General features: G+C 37.6%; 1 long non-coding RNA gene and 1 other non-coding gene across 2 annotated transcripts; one reads left to right on the top strand and one right to left on the bottom strand.

Annotated features, from left to right (window-relative positions):
• Window positions 1-371: 371 nt before the first annotated feature.
• Window positions 372-477, top strand: LOC149493679 (small nucleolar RNA R71). Its single transcript, XR_016322745.1, has one exon. It is a non-coding gene; the product is annotated as a small nucleolar RNA R71 (small nucleolar RNA).
• A 21,230-nt stretch (window positions 478-21,707) lies between these two features.
• On the bottom strand, window positions 21,708-24,560 carry LOC149493678 (uncharacterized). The gene is made up of 2 exons (XR_016322669.1): window positions 24,040-24,560; window positions 21,708-21,949 (listed from the first exon to the last, which is right to left on the bottom strand). It is a non-coding gene; the product is annotated as an uncharacterized LOC149493678 (long non-coding RNA).
• Window positions 24,561-25,315: the final 755 nt, after the last annotated feature.

The following is a 25,315-nucleotide window of genomic DNA, read 5'->3' as shown; positions in this document are numbered from 1 at the left end:
TAGTTCACTTGCTCCAAAGTTGGTGGATTTAAAGAGTCCATGATGCATTCCCCAATTCCATGTTGTCCATTGCACCTATCATACACTTGCATAACAGAATTTACAGGATTAGTAGTTAACATGTCCAATTTCCTTACCATGTTATCTACCTTGGCATTAAGTGCTGTAATGGCGTCTATTTCATAGACTCCTGCGGTCCTTCTTCTTTCGGTATTGTTTTGGTAATGGCTGTTGCTTGCCATTTCCTCTATTAACTCATATGCTTCATCAATTCCTTTCTTTTCAAAGGATCCACCTGCAGCTGCATCTAAAGTGATTTTAATATTAGGTGATAATGCATTATAAAAAGTTTGTACCTGTCCACTTGGGCAAACTGTGATGCGGGCACTTCCTTAGCAAGTCCTTGAATCTTTCCCAAGCTTCGTACAAGCTCTCTTGATCATGATGAGCAAATGTCATTATCTCATTGCGCAACTTGGTGGTTTTTGAGGATGGAAAGAATTTCGCTAGAAAGTTTTGAGCTAATTCATCCCATGTTGTAAAACTTCCAGCGGGACACGATTGTAACCATGATCTAGCCTTATCCCTAAGAGTGAATGGAAAAAGTCTTAATTTGATTGCATCTTCAGAAACACCATTTTGTTTGAATGTGTCACAAATTTCCAGAAAATTGGTGATGTGAGCATTAGGATCTTCACTAGGCAAACCTCCATATTGGATCGAGGTAGAGAGCATTTGAATGATTGCGGGTTTAATCTCAAAGTTATTAGCTTCTACCCTAGGTCTAGTAATACTTGAGGTTGTCCCATTCAGATTAGGTGTTGTATAGTCCCTTAAGGTACGGACCGGATGTTGAAGTGGTGGTCCAACTATGTTCTCGTTTTCGATTTCGTCAGCCATGTCTGCCTGTTGTTCGATTTTTACTTCTTGTGGTTTTCTTACAGCGTTGAGCCTTCGAAGAGTTCGTTCAATTTCCGGATCAAAGATTAGAGGTTCAGTCCTCCTTGATCTCCTTTGCATAAAACAACCTGGAACAGTACTTAAAAGAAAATTAAATAAAAACGAAAGAGTGTCTAAATTAATAACAGGGTAATTCGTATTGATATTGATACGCCAATCCCCAGCAACGGCGCCAAAAACTTGACAGCGGTTTTCGCAAGTGTACGAAATCGCTACAAGTAATATAGAGTGAGAGAGTATCGTATCCACAGGGATTGTTTATCAATTACCAAAATTGTGTTAACCTATTATTATTTAGACGATGATAAAAGAGATTTGCTATAAGGTAAATAAAATTTAAAATAGAAACAGAAGAAATCAAACACAAAAATTCAGGTGAAAAGAAATCAGAGAAGTAGATTACTAGGGAATTTGATTTCACTTAATTCTATCCAGCTTATACTATTAGTTCATTAATCAACTTTAATTGTTCAAGTAGGAGAAACAACCCTAAAATTTCTAATAAGCTCTCCCGATTTATTGTTAGCTATTCTAATCCAGTTTAGTTACTTAACTTTTAATAGTGAAATTAAACATAAATCAGATCATTAGGTTTTATGGTTGTTTTATGAGTCCACAACTTAACAATTTATTAACTTATGAAAGTCTCCCTTGAGTCAAACCATATAGCTTCCGCATCAAGTTATTATTCTCAAGTAAATTATTATCTTTTTCATATCAATAACCCTTCTCCCGAATGTAGTTATTGAAATAACTCAATCCAAGGGAAATTTTCTGCCTGGAAGCATTAAGCACAATAATAATTTATAACGAGAACAAAGAAAAACAAATCTAATATTATAGACTGGAATTAAATTAAGTTACATCAAATCCCTAGTATAAGAGTTTAGCTGGACATAGTAATTAAATTAAACTCAATCATGCTTGGAACATTCATCATATTTAAAGACAATAATAAAGGAAAGAAACAAGATGAAGAGTTTAGAATAAAAACTGTATCACAACTATGTTGATGGCTTCCTTGAATCTTGGCACAATTGTTTGATGCTTGAATTCTTTGAGAGAGAGAAAGAATTATGTAAAGAAATTGCCTAAAAAAAAAAATGAGATCCCTTGCTATGAGAAGTTTCTTTCTTTATATAGAGGTCCTGAAGGCAAGTCTGACTCCTTTTAGGAAATAGAATCCTTATTTAGTGCAAAATCCTTTATAGGAGATCATAACTGTTTAGGCTCTTGATTTCTTCTTGATTAGGACTCCTTTTTCTTCAAGAATAGGTCCAGGTCTTGTTCAGTGTGTTTAGGAAACTCCCTGAAGTCGGCCCATGTGAGAAAGGCTTGATTTGCGTGTTAAATTCACGCTGGTTCCGCCTGGGCAGCACGGGCGTGCTTCATGGCACGGTCTGGGCGTGCTGTAGTCTGGAGGTCTGGCTAGTGAAGCACGGGGCGTGCTAGGTAGCACGGGCTAGTGAAGTACTGAGGCACGGGCGTGCTACATAGCACGGCTTGGGCGTGCTCTTCTCTGGAAGTCTGTCTAGAGATGCCATGGGCGTGCTATGCTTGACACGCCCTGGTCCCATTATAGCACGGCCGTGCCGTTTGACACACCCTGGCCGTGCTCTCTTCTGTCTCTCCTTTGGTTTACTTGGCTTCTAGCACGGGCGTGCCTTCCAGCACGGGCTGGGCGTGCTAGAAGCTGAGTGCCTTGCATTCTAAAGTTCTTTTCTGCGCCAAATTTCTGCAATTTTCTCTTAGATCAAGCGGATTAAAGACCAAGGAAGCTTTTAAACACAATTACACTAAAAGTGATTTAAAATTAAATTAAAGAAATAAAAACTTACTAAAATTCTAATAAAAACTATATTAAAAACACTATAAAATTTACACTTATCAGATACTGACATGACGCTCTCTTTGAAGAGTAGAACTTTCTAAAATGTGAGCCTTTGGTTTTAACTTAATTAGGAAAAATTGAAAATTTTCTAGAAAAAATATGTTACTTACCTCTCTATAATTTATGACTTTTATGGATTTTACATATAATAGCTCTTTAAAAATTATTGTCTTATTTATGACTTTTAAACAATTCTTAATGTTCACTTATGATTTAACTTTTTTGTCTTCTTATTTTCCTTCACATGCTATTTTAAGAGTGATGTTTCATAGAATAAAAATTTTAATTCTACGTAATACATTTAAATTATATTGTACATGCATTGTATGCACATTAATTGTTTAACAAAGTATTTACTACATATATTTTTCACTTAAAAAAAAGAAACAATATATAGCCATGCGAAACACAGGAAACTGCCTAGTTAAAGTTAAAGGAAATGCAAAATTTCTTCATTGAAACATTTTGTTTATACTTGAAAACCATTAATTATAATTATGCATTCTTACCTTTGCTAATACAAGCTTAATCTAAAAATAAAATTAGCCACATGAATTCTTTAGGTTTAAGCATTTTTACTTAGCCAAGTCAATTTACTATTTGATTTCTTTATCAAAAAACATGTATACACAAGTTCTTATTATTTAGCATGATGAAAATCTTAAATACCATACATTTTATTTATTAGGCCCCGTATAAATACTTAGTAGGATTAATAAGGTAGATAAATGAAATAGAGACTTAAATAGAGGGCACAAAAGCCTTAATAGAAAATCACAAGAGCTCGTTAGCTCAAGCAGAGGATATTGTGTGCCATATAATAGAGTCACTTTGGATATCTATATAACATTACTTCAAAAATATAATATGGCGCTACACCTTTATCTTACTACCGACACCCACCAAGTTTACTAGAGCCATAAAGTTATATTTCTTATCATACATGTATTCGTCTTATAATAGTCTTTAATCTCATCATCATGTCATATCTCATTCTCATGTTTGAAGTATTAAATCTCATAATAAAATCTTGTATATACATGTGTGCCTCCAATCGAGCGCCATGGGAAAGATCCGAATGATGGAATCTAACCAGATGGGCCCATTAGTCAGTTCATCACAGATTGGTAGGAAAAACAGAATAACATTTCTGTTATGATCTTTCCTTTATTGTAGGCTTTCATTATTTATTATTTTTGTATATTAGTTAAGATATTATCTCAGGTTGTTGAGTTCTTTATAGCTGCTAGTAGTCATCATCTGTTGTATATATATTTCTCAGTTTTGGCAATATAATTCAAGCCTTCATTTTACAATTTGCTAGAACTTCTTTATGGTATCAGAGTTGTAAACGCTCCAACGAGGACAATTTCTTTTTTCAAATGTGGCTCTTTCTATCGCAATCGTCAATACTGATACTCAAACCATTACTCAATTCAATCCCACCGCCCAATTACCTATCAATTTTACTATTTGGAAAACTCAAATAGAGATGCTCATTCATGGTTACAATTTATATGGCCATCTTGATGGCTCAACTGCAGCCCCTTCACAAACACTTTCTACTAATAATCAACCAAACCCAGCCTATCACCATTGGTTTTGTCAAGATAAGATGATTCATAATGCCATTTCGGCCTCTGTTGATCCAACACTTGCCGCCCCAGTTGCCCTTTCACCCACTGCCCTTACAGCCTGGAAATCTTTACATACTGCCTTTGCCAACAAATCTCAAAACAAAAGAAGAAGTTTCTAGTGTCTTTACAAGTTTGCTTCCACTCCTTAAGAGACGTTCTAATTCCACAATTTTATCTTTTTATACTGATGATGGCGGTGATTCTCAAAGTCTGTTTACTTATCTAAAAACTCATGGAATTGAACATCTTATTTCACCTCATATACTCCTTAGTGTGTTGCACTTGTTGAACGGGGGCATCATCATATTATTGAAACCGCTAAAACACTAATGTCTTAGGCCTCACTTCCATCTCAATTTTGGAGCTTTGCATGTACACAAGTTGTATACCTCATAAACAAATTACCCACCCCTGTTCTAAATGGCAAATGCCCACATCAGTTATTATTTCATGAAAGTCCAAATCTTGATTCTCTTCGTACCTTTGGTTCACTCTGTTATCCTTGGCTTCGGCCTTCTACCAAACACAAATTGGAGCCATGATCAAAACCATGTGTTTATTTAGGCTTTTCCACCCAATTTTATTGTCATCAATGTTTCGACCCGAATTCTTCTAAAATATATCTCTCACAAGATGTATTATTTTTTGAGAACAATTTTCCTTTTAGTAATATTTTCTCTCATTTATCAAATTTTCATATTCATACCTCGAAAAATGTTATTGACCATTTTGTTTCAAAGAACTCTGCGTCACCTTAGTTCAATGAATTACTTCCTACTATTATTTCGGCGCTCTCAGCTCCTGCTCTTGCTATATAAACCATCTCTACATCATCACCGTTAGGTACTGTATCACCTTCTCTACCTAAAACCTTAGCAGCTCCACTACCCTTATCCAAATAACCCACAACCATCCTTACCAAATAACCTATAACCATCTATCAATTCACCCTCCACAAATGTTCATCCTATGACTACACATGCCAAAAATCACATTAGTAAACCAAAAATAGTAAAATCTCTTCTTGCTCATGGTCCACTAATCACAATCCCTACAACCTATAAGCAAACACAACAACAATCTCACTAGAACAAAGCTATGACAGAAGAGTTTGATGTATTACGTAAAAACCAAACCTGGGATCTAGTGCCTAATACTTCTTCTCTTAACATTGTTGATTGTAAATGGTTATATCGTATAAAGTACAAACCAGATGGCTCCATTGAATGATTCAAAGCTCGATTGGTTGCAAAGGGATTCACTCAAAGGCTAGGAATTGACTTTCATTCCACTTTCAGTTCGGTGATCAAACCGACAACTGTCTGGCTTGTTCTTACTCTTGTCACTCAAAATAATTGGCTCCTTCATCAGTCGATGTCAATAACACCTTTCTACAAGGCCAACTTGATGAAGAGGTGTACATGCGTCAACCACCTGGGTTTGAGGATCCTCTTCTGCCTCATTATGTTTGTAAGTTAAAAAAAGCAATTTATGGTTTAAGACAAGCTCCACGAGCATGGTACACTGTATTGACTAGTTATCTTTTGTCTATGGGATTTTATCGAACCAAGTCTGACTCCTCCTTGTTCATGTGGCAAAAATCTGGGTTCATTATTTACGTACTTGTTTATGTGGATGATATTATTATCACAGGCAATAATATAAATGCTATTCAGTAGATGATTCATAGTCTTTCCACTAAATTTTCACTAAAAGATCTTGGTACCTTAAATTATTTTCTTCGTGTTGAGGTTATTCCTTCAAAAAATGGGCTGCTTCTTTCTCAACACAAATATATTTCTGACTTGTTGGCAGAAAATAATATGCACGAATCAAAAGGGGTTTCTACACCTATGAGTGCTTCTACGGTTCTCACCAAGTCTCTTCTTGAAACTTTTGTTGATGCCACCTCTTAACGGCGAATTGTAGGCAAACTTCAGTATCTATCATTCACCAAGCCTAATATTGCTTTGTCGGTGAATAAACTTGCTCAGTTTATGCATTGTCCTTCTACTGATCGTTGGACGGCAGTTAAGCGCTTGCTTCGTTATCTGAAATCAACAGCACATTATGGTTTACTTTTGTCTAAGAAAAGTGATAATAAACTACATATTTTTTCAAACTTTAACTGGGCTAGAGATCCAGTTGATCACACTTCTACTACCGATTTTGTTGTATATCTTGGTAACAGTCCTATTTCTTGGTCTTCTAAAAAGCAATGAGCCGTTTGACATTCCTCAACTGAAGCTGAATATCGTGCGGTTCCTGCTGCCTTAGCTGAAACAAATTGGATTACAAATTTATTGAAAGAGCTTCGGTTTTCATTGGTTGATATACCAAAAATCTTCTGTGATAATATTAGGACAACATTTCTTTGTGAAAATCCAGTGTTCCATAGTAAAATGAAGCATATTGTCATTAATTTTCATTTTGTCCGTGACCAAGTTCAGGGAAGGCAAGTGCATATTTGTCACCTTCATGCTGCAGATCAAGTTGCAAATTTGCTCACCAAGCCTCTATCACAATGTGCCATTCATGTTCTTTTTCCCAAGTCTGTTGTTGCACTACCTGACAACTTGAGGGGGGTGTAAAACAGAATAATATTTCTGTTATGATCTTTCCTTTATTGTAGGCTTTCATTATCTGTTATTTTTGTGTATTAGTTAAGATATTATCTCAGGTTGTTGAGTTCTTTATGGCTGCTAGTAGTCATCATCTGTCGTATATATATTTCTCAGTTTTGGCAATATAATTCAAGCCTTCATTTTACAATTTGCTAGAACTTCTTTAGTACGAACTCCTTATGGTTCCTTTTTGTTGTGATTATGGCTCGATTTAGCGCTTATGTGTGCCGAGTTGGCTCTTTGGAGTGCTTTAAAGGTGTGATGTGTTAAAGTCACCACCTTAATTTTTTTTTCTCGAGAAAAAGATTAAGGAAAAAACCCCGTGATTGACTCTATTTTCAGTTTGCCTTTTAGGATGAAAGCACTAGCCTCGAATCATTAGGTTTGGGGATAGGTTTTCAACTTCTTTCCAAATGAATCAATGGTTTGGGTATTAATTGAGAAATCAAAATGTTTGTTTTGCGTGGATGACATTTATAAGATGCATGAGCATACTAATAATGCATGACAATTATAGACAAACATTAAAAGCATAAATAATTGAAAATTGTGTAATTTGGAGGGGATCTTGACTCTAGCCTCGTTTATCGAGGATTTTAGGTCGTGCAACACATTCTGCTAAATGTCGACCAGTCAGTTTGGTTGGGAGCCGCTACCTAGGATGAAATCCATAGGTGGAGGATGCTTATTTTTTCCACTGAAGGAAAAGAGAGCGGGCTTGGTTAGTTTTATTTAGTAAAATGGTTTTCATTATTAGGCCCATTCATTAGCCCTCAAAAATGGTTCTCTTACTTTGGTAAGAGTTTTATTTTGGAATCGCCATCCTCTTTAGGGAAAATTCTCAAATTAGTCGATTCTTTAGAATCGACTGACTCGGTTTTAAACCAGAGACTAGGTAAGGGAGTTAGGTACGATATTACAAAGGTGTTAGGCAACCAAGTCACTTGGTCTAAACCAGCCTCCTCATTGTCCATTAATTCACAATGAGTTAATAATAAGATTAACTAAAATTGAGATGCAAAAATGGTTTTAATGTAATTTTGAAAGGATGTCAAAATGCAAACAATCTCATATATAAAACATGAAGCAAAACATCCAAAGAAAGGAGGGGAGGTGAGGAGAAAATATTACAATCAACCTCCTAAAATACATTCTGCCCAAACCCTAATAAAATTTTCCAACCAACTATTACATCCAAGCAACACATAGGACCTATTAAGGTCCTTTACATTAGGCAAATACAAAATAAAACCAAAGCAATAAAGAATCATTCACAAAACATATACACAATATACAAATGGTATTCACAAAACATGATCCATCCATAAATTCATACAATTATATGATAAATGAGAAAACGATGCATGTCAAGTTCATGGGTTAGTACCAAAAACCACAAAATAATAAATAAAAGTACAATAATTTAAAGGACAGAAAGTTGTGAACCCCTACCCCGAATATCATAGGCATGTGAATGCATGTGATTAAGAGCAGAAATGCACGTGGATGTATGAGTCGCCACCTCGTTTAATTATTTTCGGGTAAACTAGGAAAAACCCTAAGTGACTCCGATTTTAATTAACCTAATTACTAGATTAATTATCCCAGTGTTAAAAGCATGGTCTGCGAACCCGAGGTGGATCCCGAGACTCTGTCATGTTGATGAACTAACCTAATGAATGAATGTTTTGCAAGGTAATTGGACCAATGAAAATGTTCATGTGATTTCGACTTGCCGCTCGGGGTTAAATCCCTAACGTGCCTACGTACTTCCGTTTGAATGGAAGATCAAAGTCAACGTAGTTCGATAGGCCTCTTTTAGAGGGCTTTGAAGGTGTATGCTTAATGCATGAGTGTGTGTATGCTTTGTGCATGTCCGTTTAGGCATTTTGCCAAAGAATCGATTGATTCGATTAGGCGTTCGTCGCCAAAAATGTCGGTTTTAAGGCATTTGTGCCAAAAATGGTTGTCGGGCCATTTGTCGCCGAAGTTGATATTTGGGCTTATTATTGCCAAAATTGATGTTCGGGCTTATTATTGCCGAAATTGATTTTGTCGGGCGATTTGTCGCCAAAATGATTGATTTTAAGGCTTTTAGCCAAAAATGGTTCATTTTAAGGCATTTTGCCAAAAATGGTCAATTTTAAGGCTTTGAGCCGAAAATGGTTGGTTTTAAGGCTTTGAGCCGAAAATGGTTGATTTTAAGGCTTTGAGCCTTAAATGGTCAATTTTAAGGCTTTGAGCCGAAAATGGTTGGTTTTAAGGCTTTGAGCCGAAAATGGTTGATTTTAAGGCTTTGAGCCGAAAATGGTCGATTTTAAGGCGTTAGGCAATTTGTTTGCCAAAAGTGTTGATTGGGCGATTGTCGCCGAAATTAATTGATTTTAAGGCCTTTGGCCAAAATGAGTTGGTTTTGGCAATGTGTTTGCCAAAAGTGTTGATTGGGCGATTGTCGCAGAAATTGATTGATTTTAAGGCCTTTGGCCAAAATGAGTTTATTAATTCAAGGCATTATGTCAAAAATTGATTTAAGCGATTTGTCGCTAAAAATGGTTAATCTTATTTATAGGCGATTTGTTTGCCAAAAATTGATTAAACCGTAGGCAATTTGTTGCCAAAACGCGATTGATTAAGGCCTTTAGCCACAATTATCAATTAATTGGACTTAAGCCAGATTTGTTCGAAATAAGGCGATTGAACCGTAGTTATTAATTAACTAGATTCTTTAGCCAAAATTGTCGGATTTAAGATCTAACACCACGATTATTAATTAACCGGGCATTTAGACTTAATCGTGCTTAATTAAGGTAGTTTATTTACCTAAATAATGACATGAATGTATTTATGCAGTTATAGAATTATTAAGAGTAGAAGAGAAATATGCATGAAGTGTTAAAATTAAATGAGCAGGGTTTCGTTTATGTACCTGATTTAATCGTCGACCGCTTCTTAGCTCTAGATTAAGCTCCTCGTTTGGGAAAATATTAATTAATTTTAATTTGTTTAATTTTAGTGGTCAAGTATCACAACAAAATACAATTAAAATTGAATTAAAATGCAAGAAAGCGGTAAAAGAAATCGCAAAGAGCATGGGGGGAGAAGGAGCATCCGTCAATACGGACCAAGTGGCCAAAATGAAGACCCGGAGGCCATTTTTATAGGCAGAATTGGGCATCCGGCGGCAGGCGCCGCCGGTGGTCCGCGGCAGGCGCCGGCGGCCTGAGCCGCCGTGCTCAGCGGCGACCCCTTGGGTTTTTCGCTTCAGAGGGGTTTTTAGGAGTTTCGGGTCTCCGAAAAATATTCTGGGACCTGTTCCGCGATCCTCGCGACATTCCGGACGTTTTAAGTACCATATTGGCATACTTTCGGTGAACTTCCAAAATGGCCTTCGATCCGGTCGGGGTGCCTGTAGTCTAGAAAAACAGGCTTTTCAAGCCTCAAAATTTGAGTATTCACAGTTGCCCCCCACCGGCGATCATAAAAAGGATTTATGGGAGTCGGTGGTTGTCTGAAACACAAATTTTGAAGGCGAAAATCGGACGCGTCTAAAAGACCCGTGCTTTAGCCATTTGCTTATAAATAGCTTGAAATTTTCATTTCCATTCATTCTAAACTCTTCAATTTAAGGAACTCTCTTCAAATTCTCTCAACCTTCAAGGCTTTGAACTTCCTCTCTCCATGGCTTCCTCGGACCTCAGTGGTGAGGATTTTCTAGATTCTCTAGGAATTTCCCTTGAAGAAGTCAATCTTACGGTGGATGCTAATACCCATGCTTCCGTGACTGGCGTCTTTGCCCAGGTAAGCCCACTTTCGCTTTTATTGTATTATTATTACTTATTATACATTTTGGGCCCTAGGGGTCAAAATTGGGAATTTTCGGGCTTTAGGCCGAATCGTGAATTTTGGGCCTCTATGGCCGATTTGTGGATTGTTTGGCCTTCATGGCCGTTCTGTCAATTTTTGGGCCTCTGTGGCCGAATTGTGAATTTTTCAGGCCTCTGTGGCCGAATGGCGAATTTTGAGGCCCCCATGGCCTAAATGTGAATTTTCGGGCCTCTGCGGCCGGATTTTTTTTTTTTTTTTTTTTTAGTATGTATGCTAGGGTGGGACTAAGATATTATCCTTAGTAAAGAACTGAGGAATAACTCTTAGATTGCCTTACCTTTTCAGGACCCTCGTGTCAAAGTGGATGTGGTTGAGACCTCTATGTCTGAAATCCCGCTCGAGATATATGATCCTAATCATCCGATTGGGGCAATCATCAGTCCGTCCCATTTAGGTTACCTGAGGCATCATGACATGGGCCGAAGCAGTCACAAGGAGTTACTGTGCGCCTTGGCCGAGAGATGGTGGGACACCACTAATACATTTCATTTTTCTTGGGGCGAGTTGACGATGACCCCTGAGGATTTTTCAGTGATCTCCGGAATCCCGTTCGGCACTCGTTCGATCGAATTATATGACGACTGGAGGACAGAGATTTCTCCTGACCGGATGGTGGAGCTGATCGGGATAGATTTACCTCGGATCGTCGGGCCAAGCTCTGCTACTCCGGCTTTGAGCATCTCCAGACGCTGGCTATATCTCCAAGCCCCCGACACTTACGCTAAATACAGGCAGGGAGAGCTGACGGCTACTTGTGAACCCCTCCCCAAAACATCAGATGCATATGGATGCATGTGACTAAAGGCAGAAATGCACGTGAATGAATGAGTCGCCACCTTGTTTAATTATTTTAGGGTAAACTAGGAAAAACCCTAAGTGACTCCGATTTTAATTAACCTAATTACTAGAGTAATTAACCCAATGTTTAAAGCATGGTCTACGAACCCGAGGTGGATCCCGAGACTATGTCATGCTGATGAACTAACCAAATGAATGAATGCTTTGCAGGGTAAATGATGCAATTGGACCAAATGAAATGTTTAAGTGATTTCGACTTGCCACCCGAGGTTAAATCCCGAACGTGCCTACGTACTTCCGTTTGAATGGAAGATCAAAGTCAACGTAGTTCGATAGGCCTTGTTTCAAGGGCTTTGAAGGAGTATGCTTAATGCATGAGTGTGTGTATGCTTCGTGCATTTTGTTTAGGCATTTTGCCAAAGGATTGATTGATTCGATTAGGCGTTCGTCGCCAAATGTGTTGGTTTTAAGGCATTTGTGCCAAAAACGGTTGTCGGGCGATTTGTTGCCAAAATCGTTGATTTTAAGGCTCTTAGCCAAAATGGTTTATTTAGGCGATTTTATCGCCTAAAGTTGTTGATTTTAAGGCTTTGAGCCGAAATTGATTGATTTTAAGGCTTCGAGCCGAAATTGATTGATTTTAAGGCTTTTAGCCAAAAAGTGTTGATTTAAGCAATTCGTTTGTTAAAATGTGTAATTTAGGCGATTGTCGCCAAAATGGTTGATTTTAGGGCCTTTGGCTGAAATGTGTCAATTTTGGCAATTAGTTGCCAAAAAAACGATGTGATTTAGGCGATTGTCGCCAAGATGGTTGATTTTAAGGCCTTTGGCCAAAATTGATTGATTTCAAGGCTTTGAGCTGAAATTGGTTGATTTTAAGGCATTTTACCAAAATTGATTGATTTTAAGGCATTTTGCCGAAAGATTGATTTTAAGCGATTCGTCGCTAAAAATGGTTAATCTCTTTTTTAAGCAATTTGTTTGCTAAAAAAATTGATTAGACAGTAGGCAATTTGTTGCCAAAATGATTGATTAAATGTAGGCAATTTGTCGCCAAAAAACGTGATTGAGGCCGTTAACCACAATTATTCGATTAATTGGACCTTTAGGCGAAGTGTTCGAAATAAAGACAATTACACCATAGTTATTGATTAACTAGACATTTTTGTCGATATTGTCGGATTTAAACTTTAATACCACAATTATTAATTAACCGGGCATTTAAGCTTAATCATTTTTATTTTAGGCAGTTTATTTGCCAATTCAATGACGTGAATGCATTTATGCGATTATAGAATTGTTAGGGGTAGAAGAGAAATATGCATGAAGCGCTAAAATTAAATAGGCAGAGTTTCGTTTACATACCTGATTTAATTGACGACCGCTTCTTAATTCCAGATTTAAGCTCCTTGCTTGGGAAATATTAATTAATTTTAATTTATTTGATTTTAGTGTCCAAATATCAACACAAAATATAATAAAAATTGAATTAAAATGCAAAAAGCGGTAAAGAAGTCGCAAGGAGCGTGGGAGGGAGGAAGATCGTCCGTCAACACAGACAAGGGTGTCAAAAATAGGCTAAAAATGGCTTATTTATAGGCCAAAATTGGACCCAGGGCGGCAGGTGCCGCCGGGCTGGGCGGCAGCTGCCGCCCAGGAGGCGCGGCGGCTGCTGCCGCCTGGCTGGGCGGCAGTTGCCGCCCAGGAGGCGCGGCGGCTGCCCAGGGCGGCCGCTGCCGCCGTCCAGGGCGGCTGCTGCCGCTGTGTGCGGCGGCCGGAGCTACTGTGTGCGGTGGTCCCCCCTATCTCGCTCTAGGGGCTTTTCCGGGAGTTCCGGACCTCCAAAAATTATTCCGGGACCAGTTCTGCGATCCTCGTAATTTTCCGGACGTTTCAAGTACCATATTGGCATACTTCCGGTGAACTTCCAAAATGGCCTCCGGTCCGGCCGGACTGTTTGCAGTCCGGGAAAATTGGCTTTTAGCAAAGTCAAACTTACTGTAGCAAAGTCAAACTAATTGGCAAGGCACTGTAGCAGGCCAGACTGTTTACAGTCCGGAAAAACTGGCTTTTGAGCCTCAAAATTTGAGTATTCACAGTTGCCCCCCACTGGCTATCATAAAAATGATTTAAGAGAGCCAGTGGCTATCTGAAGGAGCAAATTTTGAGGATGGGCAGAAGAGGAAACCCCGCCGTTGGTTTTTTTTTTTTTTTTTTTTTTTGGAATGAAATGATCAAATGCATGGATCTATGTTTGCAACTTAAAGATGTTTTTGCCTCTTTGAGGACTTAAAAAGAAATTTTGCCTCTTAGAGGACTTGAAAAAGAGGTTTTCCCCTTAATGAGGGCTTTGAAAAGAGATTTTGCCTCTTAGAGGACTTGAAAAGACGTTTTGCCTCTTAATGAGGGCTTGAAAAGAGATTTTGCCTCTTAATGAGGGCTTGAAAAGATGTTTTGCCTCTTAGAGGACTTGAAAAGACGTTTTGCCTCTTAATGAGGGCTTGAAAAGGCGTTTTGCCTCTTAATGAGGGCTTGAAAAGAGATTTTGCCTCTTAATGAGGGCTTGAAAAGATGTTTTGCCTCTTAATGAGGACTTGAAAAGACGTTTTTGCCTCTTAATGAGGGCTTGAAAAGAGATTTTGCCTCTTAGAGGGCTTGAAAAGACGTTTTGCCTCTTAGAGGACCTGAAAGACGTTTTGCCTCTTAGAGGACTTGAAAGACGTTTTGCCTCTTAATGAGGGCTTGAAAAGAGATTTTGCCTCTTAATGAGGGCTTGAAAAAATGTTTTGCCTCTTAATGAGGGCTTGAAAAGAGATTTGTTTTTTTTTTTTTTTTTTTTTTTTTTTGAGAACCAAGGGTCCACCTAAAGTCGAAATGATCAAATGGTCAAATGGCTTGGTTTTGGATGACAAATGGTTGGTTCTTGGTTAGGGTTTCACCCTGGGTTGTTTTTTTTTTTTTTTTTTTTTTATAATACTTGCCCCTGAATCCGACTCGGAGGATTTTGCCCCCTGCTTGAGAGAATTGATGCCCTTATTAGCTGAAATAGAATTTCTTCTTAATGAAAGACTAAAAATTCTGTGATTACTTCTGTGATGGGAGAATGGTGAAGGTTCTTATCACTTCTTGCCCCCAGAATGGTGCTGACCATGGAATACCTCAAAACATTGGTGTTGTACTTGTCCAATCGATTGAGGAATCAAAGAGAACGAAGCCACTTATATGACTCAAGGAAGCGGACAATGTGGATGACATCGCTCATCTGAAAGGATCGAAGAAACGATGGTCCGAGTGGAGACGAGGTATTAAAGAATTACCTTTCAACGATTATGCTTGACATTTTTTAGGGTTGTTTCGGAAACCCCGGGGATTGAATTGACATTTTCCTCTCTCTCTTTTTTTTTTCGAGGAATGACTCAAAGAATGACGCTTTTGAGAATGACTCGATTTTTGTGACTCGTAGTGGAATGACCACTGGTGATGGAGACTTGATTTTGGAGACTCGATTTAGAGACTCAAATTTTTCTTATAGTGAATTTTGACTCGGAGGAACTCAGTGATTCCTGGACAAAATGATTTATATACTCCCAAGGAGACCTTTGAAAGCACTTTTTTTCTTTTTGCCTTAACTTTTGCCTAGTAGCCGCCCTTACAGGTTTTCGACTCTAGCAGGCTCTTTGCCCTAACTTTTGCCTAGACCGCCCTTCCGGGTTTTCAGCCTAGCGGGCTCAATTCTTGCCTGAAGCCGCCCTTTTGGGTTTTCAACTCCAGCTTTTATTTTTCTTTTCTTCTCTTTTTTTTATTATTTTTAATTTTTTATATTGGCAAAGAGAAAATGCTTTTTATGATGCAGACTTATGTTTGTGACCGTGCCTTTGCGGCTGCCTACGTATCTCCAAGAACTCTTCGGGGGATGGGGAGAATCAGGTCTTTCGTAGTTCCTTCTGGGATGCGAACTTCGTGCTCGGCTGGTGCGGAATTCATCTCCGTCTTGATGTTAGTGCGGAATTCCTTTCCGTCTTGGTGCGGAATTTATTTCCGACTTGCTGTTGGGGCAAAATTCAATTCCGCCTTAATGCTGATTGTGGAATTCATTTTCGATTTGATTTCTTCGGGATTCCTTCCCGACTTGATATCGACACAGAATTCATTTCTGACTTGATTTCTTCGCGGGATTTCTTCCCGGCTTGAGGTCTTTGCGGGATTCCTTCCCGAATTGATGTTGATGCAGAATTCATTTCTGAATTGATTTCTTCGTGGGATTCCTTCCCGGCTTGATGTCTTTGCGGGATTCTTTCCCGACTTGATGTTGGTGCAGAATTCATTTCTGACTTGATTTCTTCGCGGGATTCCTTCCCGGCTTGATGTCTTTGCGGGATTCTTTCCCGACTTGATGTTGGTGCATAATTCATTTCTGACTTGATTTCTTCGCGGGATTCCTTCCCGGCTTGATGTCTTTGCGGGATTCTTTCCCGACTTGATGTTGATGCAGAATTTATTTCTGACTTGATTTCTTCGCGGGATTCCTTCCCGGCTTGATGTTGATGCAGAATTCATTTCTGGCTTGATTTCTTCGCGGGATTCCTTCCCGGCTTGATGTTGATGCAGAATTCATTTCTGGCTTGATTTCTTCGCGGGATTCCTTCCCGGCTTGATGTCTTTGCGGGATTCCTTCCCGAATTGATGTTGATGCAGAATTCATTTCTGAATTGATTTCTTCGCGGGATTCCTTCCCGGCTTGATGTCTTTGCGGGATTCTTTCCCGACTTGATGTTGGTGCAGAATTCATTTCTGACTTGATTTCTTCGCGGGATTCCTTCCCGGCTTGATGTCTTTGCGGGATTCTTTCCCGACTTGATGTTGGTGCAGAATTCATTTCTGACTTGATTTCTTCGCGGGATTCCTTCCCGGCTTGATGTCTTCGCGGGATTCTTTCCCGACTTGATGTTGGTGCAGAATTCATTTCTAACTTGATTTCTTCGCGGGATTCCTTCCCGGCTTGAGGTCTTTGCGAGATTCATTCCCGACTTGATGATGTTGAATCAACTTATTGACTCGAGCTCGCATGATAGTGATGACCCTAGGCGAATGTGACTTTGTTGTTGTAGTGGTTTTACCACTGGTTGACTGAAACATGACTTGTATTCATCACAAAGAGTTTTGAATACCCACATTGTGGTGGTAACTTGAGTGGCTTGAGTGTCGAAGAAGCTTTTATGTTTTTGTGGCTTCGCCATGTTTGAATTCTTGAGGTTAATTTGATTCCTTTTCTTGAACTTTATCTTCCTCTGAATTTGAAACTTATTTCCTCAATGGTTCTCCTCTCCATAAGGAATTTTGAGGAGACTCTTCATTTTTCTTGTTTTGAGAAATGATCCTTGTTTATAAGGACACTTGTATTTGTGCCATGTTTGGCGCTTGATTTTCAAGGTGTTTGTTGTCATCCAATTCGTGGAAATGACTGCTTCTTTTAACTTGCTTTTTCAAAATGTGAGCAGCCGCTTGGTCTTTGTCCTTATGGCTGAAATGATCTGTCATCTACCCTTGATGGGCTTGAATTTAACGGAGAGCTTGCAGTTGACCCGTTTTTGACAACTTGATTTCCTGTAGCTTTGTCCTTGATTTCTTTCTTTCGTGCAGAAATTCCTTTTGACCCATTTTTTTTTTTTTTTTTGCTTTGTTTGCTTCCTTTTGACCAGGGGTTCCTTTTGTCCCGTTTTTCCTTTTGCTTGCTTAGAAGCAGCCTCTCCATAAAGAATTTCGAGGCAACTTGATTCTGAGATGACTTGAGTAGTGTATGGATGGCATTACAACTTCGTGCAGACCCAACCCAATTCCAAACATAACTTCTTTATTCTGTTCTGTCGCTTTTAAGCTCAAAATTCAGACACCCCTTTGTCGGAGCATCCTCCATTCCTGAGCTTTCAGAGAAACTATTCTGGCCCTAACCCCTTCCATCGGCTTTGCCTCGGTACTGTTTGAAGTCTTGGGTACCCTTTGCTGGATCCTTTCCATGATTACCCTTCAAAACTTCCCCTTTGATGGTGCTTCTTAGGATGCCCCCAGCTTTGATTGATGCAGAGCAAATGAATGCATTTTTCTTTGCCAATTTTTATTATCTTTTTTTTTATCATCATTTTTTATTATTATTACTTTTTTTTTCGAATTTTTTTTTTTGTGCTTTCACAGGAAAGGATAGGGAAAGAGTATAAACATGATTGGAACATAAACTGATCCCTTTTTATTGATAAGACAAAATTTGTGTACAAAAGACACTTAGATTTACAAATTTGAATTGGATGAAAACTTGAATGGAAATGAAAATGAAAAGAAAAAGAACTAGACCCTAAAAGATAGACTCTAGGTTGACTGTGATGGACTAGGATTGGATTGACTGTAGTGACTTTGTTCTTCTCGATGCTTCAATCGATCAGACATGTTGTCATTGGTCTTGAACAATTCCTTTGTTCTTTTGGAGGTTTGATCTCAACCTTCTCAAACACAAACTTCATTCATTTCTAAGAAAAGTTCGAAAGGATCGAACGATTCTTGTTCAGCAATTTTTTTTTTGCATTAATCCCATGGTTAGGCAAGGGATTGGTTGATGTTCAGTTTGCTCTTGGGGATGATGGACCCATTGTCAACCAGGTCTTGTAGACGGTTTTTCAAAGTCCAGCATGATTCGGTCTTATGCCCATGTCCTTGATGGTACTCACAGTATTCATTGGCTTTGAAATTCCGAGGCATGGGGTCTGGTAATGGCCTTGCTTCTAAGGGCTTCAGTAAATTTGCTTTCACTGCTTCTCGGAACACCAAAAGGATTGGCATGCCGAGATCGGTATATTGCCTCCTTGGCTGATTGTTTCCCAAATTTCCAACACGTAAAGGATTTGTGGGGATTATACTGGCTATTTCATTTGTCTCACTGGATCCAGCATGATTCTGCTTCTTGTATGAGTCTTCTTTAAGTTGACCCAACTGGATTAAGTCTTCCACTTTAGTTGCAGTCGCAATGAGCGATTGGAACGTAGGCAAGTACTGTGTTTGAAGCTGTGACTGGTAGACAGGAAGTAAATTCTTGATTATTATGTCAACTTGCTCCTGTTCCGAGGGTCGGTTGATCATTTGAGCAGCTTTGGCTCTCCACCTTGAAAGGAACGAGGAGAAGGGCTCATTGTTCTTTTGTTTAGTGGTTTCCAGTTCCCTCCGGGTAACATCCACTTCAATATTATAATGGTACTGCGTGTTGAAAGCATTGCATATGTCCTCCCAATTCTTCATTTTGGAACGGTCCAAGCTTACAAACCATCTTAGTGCAGCACCAGTCAAAGATTGCTGAAACAACTGAGCAAGGAGCTCGCTGTTTAGGCCAAACGGGTTGAGGGCACCCACATACATTTTCAGATGCATTTTAGGACAAGTGGTTCCATCAAACTTATCCATGTTGGGCATTCTGAACTTGGTTGGCAGTCTTGCTTCGGGGAACAAGGACAAGGAGTCCATGTCCACCACTTCCTTGTGTGTCTTGAGGGCAGTAATAGACCTTTCCAACAGTTCCAATTTTTCTCTCATTTTCTGAGCTTCCAGCTCAGAAGCAGTTATGGAGGGCATGTCATCCAAGTTAAGGGTAGGGTTTGTCGGTTCAGCACTAGGTCCTTGATTGGAGGTAGCAGGTCCACTTCCCCCAGTTGAAGCCCCATTTCCATTACCACTACCTAGTTCAGCTATTAAGGCTGTCCTCTGGGCAGCCAATGCCTTCTTCATTCTAGCCTTCATTCTGGCTTCCAGTTGTTCAATGAGGTTCTGGATGTCGGTGAGTGATGCCATTGGTGCGGTTGGTGAAATTGGTCTTGTGGGTGAGAGCTCAGTTGGCGTTTCGGGTGCAGGTGGTCTTTGGAGGGGTACCTGTGAAAGGACATAGTCAAAATGATTAGACTATCCTATATAAGGTGTTTTCATAGGGGATGTGAGATAGTGTGAGGTAGGGTAGTGTAAGGGTAAGGTATTTGGACTTGACCCTTGTGATGTGGGGTGGTATGACCAAACAATGTAGGGTAGGACACCTAGGATAGGACCCAATTGGATGTGATATGTAAGGTAGAGTACTTAGGGCTGGACACCTCGACTATTCGAAAAGCCCTAAGTTCTCAAAGAAATTTTTTTTTTGGGCCTTTATGGCCAAAATGTGAATTTCTGGGCCTTTGGGGCCAAATTGAGAATTTTTGGGCCTTTGGAGCCAAATTGAGAATTTTTGGGCCTTTGTGGCCAAAATAGGCATTTTTGGGCCTTATGGGCAAAATTGTGAATTTTTGGACTAAAATGTAATTTTTCAGGTCTCAAGGACCAAAATGTGATTTTTCAGCTTTGAAATGGAATGTTTTCTTTTTTTGTGAAGTGTAGGATGAATGCGTGAATGCGCACAACATCACAACATAATTCATTTTAATGGAATGATTCAGCATCATTGGGTGCATACAGCCCTAAAGGATAGGTACTATAGGCTATGACACAAATAGAGAATTGGCTTATAAAGGGACCCTTGAACCTTGAGTAAGGATATACCTAACCACATGTGAAACAAAGAGTTTCGCGTGGGTCCAACGGTACGCATACTCATGGGCCACCCCCAAAAGGATTAGGGATGGTTTGCGGTAACAGGGAGGACACTTTGGCTGTCCGTCGACATAATCAAAGAGACCTGCCGATCAACACTACTTGCTATCCAGACTCAGAAGTTTGAACAAAAGGAGAAGAAATTCATTTTTTATGCAATGAAGAAAAAGATTCTCAATCGTGCAAATAAATCAACAAGTTTTAATATTTTAATCATAGTTTACAATTAAGTCAAAATTTCCTTATCAAGTATTCTTAAAGAAAGAACACTTGATTCGTGCTAGGATATCCTGCAAAACAAGGCACAACAAAATAATACCCTGAAGAAGGGCAGGTTAGTTGACACAGCAATTGTAGTCCACTTTTATGCAAAAAGATTACATAATTAATTTCTCCAGTGAAGTCGCCAAACTGTGAACCCCTCCCCAAAACATCAGATGCATATGGATGCATGTGACTAAAGGCAGAAATGCACGTGAATGAATGAGTCGCCACCTTGTTTAATTATTTTAGGGTAAACTAGGAAAAACCCTAAGTGACTCCGATTTTAATTAACCTAATTACTAGAGTAATTAACCCAATGTTTAAAGCATGGTCTACGAACCCGAGGTGGATCCCGAGACTATGTCATGCTGATGAACTAACCAAATGAATGAATGCTTTGCAGGGTAAATGATGCAATTGGACCAAATGAAATGTTTAAGTGATTTCGAGTTGCCACCCGGGGTTAAATCCCGAACGTGCCTACGTACTTCCGTTTGAATGGAAGATCAAAGTCAACGTAGTTCGATAGGCCTTGTTTCAAGGGCTTTGAAGGAGTATGCTTAATGCATGAGTGTGTGTATGCTTCGTGTAACACCCGCCACCCAGTCCCGAGAGACCCGACGGCGGATGCCACATTCGGTGCCGGAGACACCGTCTTAACTTAACATATAAATCATAAAACTAAAATTATGAATTAGAAGTAACTGAGTATTCACAAGTTTAGCGAGTAAATTTTTTTTTTATTTTTATAATAGCAATTTCATTTCATTTTCCTTGCATTTTTTTTATATATACATTGGGAAAATTCCTACAGAAATATTGTAAGAATATCCCTTTAAAAACTGAGCTCGCCAAACATGTGAATACAAAATACTCCCAATTAAACTCTAAACTTCCAACATCTCCAAATAATCTTTATAACATAACAACACTTTTATATTTTCATAATTGAATAAATCCTCAATAGTATTTTAGATCCATCAATTAATTGCATTCATTATATCTATCAAGTCTTAATGAACTAATCATATCAACTGACTTCAAATATTTCATATTCAATCATTTAATAAATCTTATTCTTCTCTCCAAATATATACATCAAAATACTTTATAATTACATACTTCAATTATATTTCAAATAACATAATATCTGGAAATGTAACAATTATACATGCCATAATTCTTCATTATATAAATCTCAATCGACTACTCCCAAATTAGTCACTTCTGCTTTGATACTATTCTTCTAATCTTCAAGTAGCAACAACATCTTCAACCTACGCGTGATAAAAATCGACGCGCTGAGTATAAAACTCAGTGGTGCTCATAATTCACATACTTACCAAAGTTGCGATGGCAACTTACTTAAAAACAACTTTCATAAAATCATTTCCAATCATAAAATCATTAAATTTCAACATACATTTCCATTTATAGCAAAAGAAAATATCCAATACACTATTAATTAATAACATAAATAATTTAATTCTTTCAAATCATAAATTCATTACTTGAACATTTATTATACCAATACATATACTATTTATTTTTAAAACCATGTATTGAAATATCATGCTTTGAAAATTCATTGATAACATAATCATTAATTTCCAAAGTAAGGTTTACTAAAATAATATGATCTCATTCGTTTAATTGTCTTACAAATATTTTCCATAGGGCTCGCATACACTTAGGAGAAAGAGAAGCAGATAGGTTTTCATAATGGCCTTAGGTCGCCAACCTTTTCATAATGGCCTTAGGTTGCCATCGTATTCATAACATATAGAGCGCGTCTGCCCTAACATAAGACACCCACGTGCCTAGCATATGATCATAGCTTCTTATCATAATGGCATCAAATGCCGAGCATGCTCATCATACATAATAAAATCAAATCACACATCAAATTCACACTAAGTATAGGAGAGCCCAAAATCCTTGTTTTAATTCTTAATTCATAACACTTATCATAAAACTTGTCTTATGCTTTAGTCTTCTTAAAGTCATAATGTCAGCTTACTTTACAAAGTCAATAACTCATGAAAAATTCATATTTAAACAAAATTACTTAACTTAGAAAATTTCTTATCATATGAAATCATATATGTAAGCTTACTTTAGAACTTAAGTAACTCATAAAAAAACTTCATACTTAAACATAATTACTTAATATAGGAAATTTCTCATAAATTCCTTTTCTTTTAAAACTTTCTTAAAGTCATAATGAAATGTAGCATAAGTAATTTCTTATCATATCACATCATACTTTTCTTATTCAAAATTCAAAGAACATACACCTTAAATACCCATTTTTTTCAAGAACATACACCTTACATACTTTTCAAACTTATGTCTTATTTGTGTCAAATAAATCTTAAAGTATACAAAGAATCAAGAGAACTTCATCACATATGATTCATACCTACCTTTATCCAAATAAACCTATGATTCAAGGCATAGAAAATTTCCAGCATTAATATAACCTTGACCTTTGCTGGGTTTCTAAGACATAACTTGAGTTCTAGATCTCCAAATTGAGTGAAGTTTAATTCATTAGAAAGATAAGACAAAATACTACAAATGTTATGAAGGGACAACAGCCCAGATCAATCTGTATGATGGTGAAAAAAGGCTAGGAACACAGACCAATAGTCCAGACCTGATTCAGCAGAACAAATTCCAATGTTTATCAAATTCCTACTTATCCAGACACTCAAATCAAACCAATCCAAAACCAGAGAAGTCTCAAGACACAGGGAAACAACTCTCATGAAGAACTTAGAACATAATATTATCATTATAGTGGTCAAAATGGGCACTCAAGTCAGTGATGCATGTAGCCCGTCATAACAGAGTCAGTTTAGGTGTTTTAGCCATAAGCTGAGCTATATATATCTAAATTGGACACAAGAGGATGGGTTGGAAAGCTAAGAAGTAGAACTACAACTTTCATGAAGAACTCAGATACCAATGGAAAATGAAAAGGATCGAAAAATAGGCCGTAATCAAACCCAATAACACTTTTTCCTCATTTCAGCTTACTTATATCATATACAAGGTAGAGGTTTCTACCACATACCAAATACTCATCATATATCATCCTAAGATCATAAAGCCACAAAGAATAACAAGAAAACTAAGGGCTTTATTCATCAATAGCTTCTGCCACTCTTGGAGAATGAAGAAGAAATTGTTTTCCTTATCAATTCAACATATAAGCATGCTTAGAAATCTCCTAAGAACACATGTATACCACCAAAATTCAATAATCAAATTATTTCATATAAAATTTCCAATTTTCACAAAATAGTATAAACTTCACAAAATCAAAAATTTAAACAAGGTAAGAGGATTTATGAACACTTACCTTAAACATAAGCTCTAACAAGCTTAAATAAGACTCTTGATGCCTTAGTTTTCCCTTGTCTTTGGTAGGAAGTTATCCACCCTTTGTCCTCCAAATTACTTGAAATTATTCACCAAATATCATTTCTCAAGCTTTAATCTCAAAGATTGATTAATTAGATCAAGTTGAATGGTGTCAAATTGGTGGATTTAGTGAGTATAAGTGAAGAAAACAAAGAGAAGAGAAAGAGAGGCTCAAGTTAAAATGGAGGAGAAGAAGAAAGAAGTTCACGTTAGATGGATAGGAAGAGGAAGAAAACATGTTGCTCAAATAATGGAGTTGACTAAAGGGTAATTTGGTCCTTTCACCAAAATTGGATGGCTAGGATTGAGCAATGTAATTCAATCTAATGGCTACAAATATTCTCCAAATTAAATTCCTTCAAAATATTATTTATCTCCATAAAAATTCTTAAATTTAATCCTTAAAAATAATTCCTCTAATTTCCTTAATTAATATAACACCATCTCAAATTTACTCCATAAAAATAATTTCTCTAATTTCTCCAAAAAATATTCATTACTTACTTTCTACCCATAAAAATAATGTATACATACTCCAAAAATATTAAAGAAAATATTAAACATACATAGTAATTTTTCCGGACAAAAATAATATTTATTCTCGGACCGATGATACTATTCACAGACCGGTAACTTACTATTTCAGACACAGAAAAAATGGGGCGTTACAGTTCTACCCCCCTTAAAGAATTTCGTCCTCGAAATTCACTTGAATTTAGCAATTACGAATCTCATAATATTTTTCCGATTTAGTTTATTCTTCCTTAATCAACTAGTGCTTACTATCCGTATATTCTATACATGATTCTTCCAACTGAACATCCCTAATAGCAAATTTAACCATTCCATATTTAAAATACATAAACTTATTTTGCATAACACCGATTAGATCCTTAATATCCTCTTTCATTCCCTTACAAGAAAAATCCATAAACATCTCTTATTCTATATAGCACTCAATCCAATGACCTATATAACTCCCATACCAAACATATCATCATATCAGATACATATCAAGGCATTTCATTTAAATATCATATTCGAAGATTTGCATCAAGTCAATTCTCATAAAGATCATATAGCTTATTCTCATAACAGTATTCTCCTGAGATCATATATCTTATTCTTATAACAGTGTTAATAACTTAATTCCATCGTGATACTTAATCTCAAACACTGTCATGCATACATACATAGAGTCATACATGCATACT

The sequence above is a fragment of the Jatropha curcas genome, chromosome 9 (assembly GCF_041381405.1).
Source record: "Jatropha curcas cultivar XTBG-Jc1 chromosome 9, XTBG_Jcur_1.0, whole genome shotgun sequence".
NCBI classification, from domain to species: Eukaryota; Viridiplantae; Streptophyta; class Magnoliopsida; order Malpighiales; family Euphorbiaceae; genus Jatropha; species Jatropha curcas.
Note: the sequence above shows the minus strand (reverse complement) of the source record. Positions and strands in the feature narration are given on the sequence as shown.